The following is a 4,184-nucleotide window of genomic DNA, read 5'->3' on the forward strand; positions in this document are numbered from 1 at the left end:
GGTGCGGACTCGGTGGGCCGAAGAGCTTCTTTCTATGCTGTGTCTCAAAATTAAATTAAACTAAACTAAACTAAACTAAACTAAACTAAACTAAACTAAACTAAACTAAACTAAACTAAACTAAACTAAACTAAACTAAACTAAACTAAACTAAACTAAACTAAACTAAACTAAACTAAACTAAACTAAACTAAACTAAAGTAAATTAAACTAAACTAAACTAAACTAAACTAAACTAAACTAAGCTAAACTAAACTAAAATAAACTAAACTAAACTAAACTAAACTAAACTGAACTGAACTGAACTGAACTGAACTGAACTGAACTAAACTAAACTAAACTAAACTAAACTAAACTAAACTAAACTAAACTAAACTAAACTAAACTAAACTAAACTAAACTAAACTAAACTAAACTAAACTAAAGGCAAGTTTGCTGACGATGGCAAATTAGCTGACATTAAATATGGTTGTTCACAATTGCTAGATAACTTAGCTGCGGAATGGCCAGTGGAATTTAATGTAGATTAGTGCGAGGTGTTAGAGTTTGGGAGTCGGATGGTGTTGGAGCTTCACGGTGAAAGGCAGGACCCTGGGGACTGCGGTAGCACAGAGCGATCAAGGTGTGCACGTTCATAATACCATGGGAGCTATACGTAGTAGCGAAGTATTTTGGTAAACTGAGCTTCACCAGTCACGATATTGTGCATAGAGGTTGAGCATATTAAATTTGCAAAGATTTTGGTGCGGCCACATTTAGAGTACGGTGCTCACTTTGGTCACCCAGCTTCAGGAAGGACGTCATTAAGGTGGAAACCGTGCAGAGAAGATTCACGATTTGCCAGGACTTGAGGACCAGAGCTCTAGCGAGTGGTTCAGCAGGCAGGCATCTCATGGGAACGCAGACGGCACAAGCATGATCTGACATAATACACCGTAGGAAATATATAGGGTGAACTATCCAGGATTGGGAAATCAAAAAGTAGTGGACACTGGTTTAAGGCTGAAAATAAGAATGCCAGGATTTGATAGGAAACTGCGGGAAATCCCTTTCACTCAATGAGTGGTGGATGTACAGAGGGACCTATCATAGTAACTAGTTATTGCAGGTAGAGTAATAGCTTCTCAAAGAAACGAGGACAGGTACATGGATAGGAGGGGTTTTGGGGAAGATGGGGCAAACGCGGACAGATGAGACTAATGTAGATGGGGCATTTTGGTCTGCATAGTTAAGGTGGACCGGGGAGATCTGCTTCCGTGCTGCATGACTTCATAACTGGAACTCAAGGTTCAAACCGTTAGATTGCAAGCTACCCAAGCGGAATATGAAGTGCGGCGTCTGCAGTTTGCTTGTAGCCTCACTTTACCAAACGATGACACAAAGGACAGAAGAGTCGGGATGGGAATGGGTAAATTAATGATAATGATTGGTAAGTGGAGATCCAGCAGGCTTTGGCGGTCAGAGCGCTTTGCAGGAAAGGTGTACATGAACACATCACATGCAAAATGTGGTATAAATACATTTACTTGTAAATAGGGTAAATTATGATGATTTGCATACTATGCATAACACACACATCCACCATTTGCTTTAATTAAATTGCACAGACGGTTCTAAGACCATGACACAACCGGTCTACAGGGGGCGCGCGATCCTTTACTCTGACACATAGAGGTAGCCCGGTCCAGAAATACTCAGAGCAGGTCTCATTCATTCTCTTTACTCCCTGCTCTGGCAATCTGCTCGCATTGTTTCAGACCCGAGACATTTGATCGAAACATTCACCATGATTACTTTATTGCACCTCTCCCAGACCCACCAGTGTGTCTTTGTTTCAGCTCTTAATAGACGACGCTAGTGTGGTTACCTCGTCAACATATTCATTGCAAATTAACATTTATTACATCAGATTTATTTTTGAACAATCTTAAGACATATTGTGAAGGGATACTTGATTGCATTCTTCAGTTCGTCTCTGACCTTAGACTGAGTGAGCACATAAATAAACGTGTTCGTGCACGAACTTAGAATTTTAAGCATGTTCGCAGTTGAAATTGCGAAATAACTTGTGTTATCGTAACTTAGGAATTGGTGTAAGTTGGCAATATGCGTGTAAATGAAGAAGCACACGTCCGTAAGCCACAGGAGGATGAAACTTCCGGACACACAGAAGAGTAAAATGATCGATTTCCTTCGACTCTGCATCTCCGGGTCCTCCTGTTTATCGCCACCGGCGTGAGCGCGGAGCTTCCTGCGGGCTCGGCTCGCCACCACGATGGATCTGACCGTCAGGATATTAAGCGTCACAATAACGAAAAATGGAACCAGAGGGGTTAAAATGGTGTGAATCCAGGAGAAAGCAAGCCACCTGGGGTGGGAAAATATTCCGGCTTTTCCACACATTCAATTTGCCGGTCTGCATATGTAGAAATAAATGCAAAGTAGTAGGGGATGTTCCGTAATAAGCTCACCACATACACTGTTGCTATCGCCACCCTAGCGATTCTAACCTTGCAGTACCTGGTCTTAAAGCCCTGGCAACAAATGGCCACAAAGCGATCAAATGTAAAAGCGACAGTTAACCAGACTGAGCAGTCCAGGGATACACATCCCATCACTTGTTGGAGCGTGCATGCAACAGTGGGAGGGTATCCGCGAAAAATCGCATAGTAAAGGTAATATATCGCCACGTTGAAGAAGACGGCCGTTAGATCTGCTGCCGCCATCGCCACCAGATAGTGAGTGATGCACCGGGACAGTCCGCAATTTCCCCGTCCGATAACGATGATCGCCACTAAATTACCTGTGAGGAAATAAACACAGACGGCTTTTGAACATGGTCATCAGATGCAATGTGCTCTCCATATTGGTGGTCATGGTGCAGGCACGACTCCTACAGCTGTACTGCGGTATGACAGTCTCCCGAGCCAAATATCAATTCGTCATGAAATGTGTCCGAAGGAACTGCAGATGCAGGCTTAAACCGAAAATTGAAGGTGGGTTTGGGTGGTTTGGGTTGAGATGAAGTAGCAGTGTCCTGCAGAGACACGGTACTAAACGCCACCTTTGTGTGTGGCTGCTTCAGTCTCCGTGTATTCCGGGAGAAAGCCACTTGGGACCCAGTGTTGCTGTCATCTCCATCCGGAATTAATACAGACTTCCGAAACCGTTCTAACAATTGACCGAGTGATCGGAAAACAAAGGATTATAATTATGGCTTTTCAGTGGCATTAAAAGTGAGGATTTGTGTTCCCGGAGCCCGCACTTTTTTAAAATTCACCTCGGGAACCACGCAGGGACCGCGCACTGCGAACCTTTCTGAGCCACTCCGAGTGTTGCATCTCCCCCTCCCATCAGCGACCCTCTTCAGTTCCTCGTCGGCATCGTGCGCCGACATCCCTCATCGTTTCCTCTCACTGACATCTACCAGCAAAATACAAAATATGCAACTTCTTGAAGTAATTTCAGAGGCACGCTGTTGTCTTGTGTTTGCGTGGCGGATACATTAGATGGACAAACCCCGGGCAATCCTTCACTCTCCTGATCCGACGGAGGAGTTGCAAAAATTCAACCTCTTAACGGTGTTAAATGGCAAGCGGATATAACGACTTACTGAGCAGTCCGACGACTGTGATGAAGTAGTCAAAGTAATATTGGACACGGAGAAGTGTATATATCTGCTCAAAGCTACTAGTCCCCATCGCTGATATCGGTGGGACATAAAGATGTGGCCTGTGCTGACAATGGTCTCAGGTAGATCGTCACCGCCAGTAGCTCAAGGTCCCCGGTCAGGTTTACTTATACCTCACGAAATTCTGATGTCGTCAATTACATTTCTCCCAGCTGCACATTAATTCCGCTACTTATAAAGATTGTGAAATTCTGTTTACCTGAGATTTCTGCGATATCTCCTGAGATTGTCCAAAGATTGTTTTTTCCATCTGCCAACACCTTCTCTGCCTGTTTTGTATCTAAGTTTTCAACATAATGGAAAGAACTGACAAATGAACCCCAGTCGGGCTCCCACCACATCCACCTTCAATCCCCAAGCTCCCCATTCGTTGAGCCATCATTCAGGTTTTCACGCGATCTCGGTTGGGCTGACAAAAATGAACCAAACCGAACCGAACCAAGCTAAACCAAACCGAAACAGACCAGGAAACGATGGGGGGCTGTGGACAGAT

General features: G+C 44.0%; 1 pseudogene; it reads right to left on the minus strand.

The window, feature by feature from the left end:
* Nucleotides 1-1,911: 1,911 nt before the first annotated feature.
* The window catches only part of LOC144609330 (putative G-protein coupled receptor 139), a 23,486-nt pseudogene continuing 21,213 nt past the window's right edge, over nt 1,912-4,184 (minus strand).

This window comes from Rhinoraja longicauda, chromosome 34, assembly GCF_053455715.1.
Source record: "Rhinoraja longicauda isolate Sanriku21f chromosome 34, sRhiLon1.1, whole genome shotgun sequence".
In the NCBI taxonomy this organism is placed as follows: domain Eukaryota; kingdom Metazoa; phylum Chordata; class Chondrichthyes; order Rajiformes; family Arhynchobatidae; genus Rhinoraja; species Rhinoraja longicauda.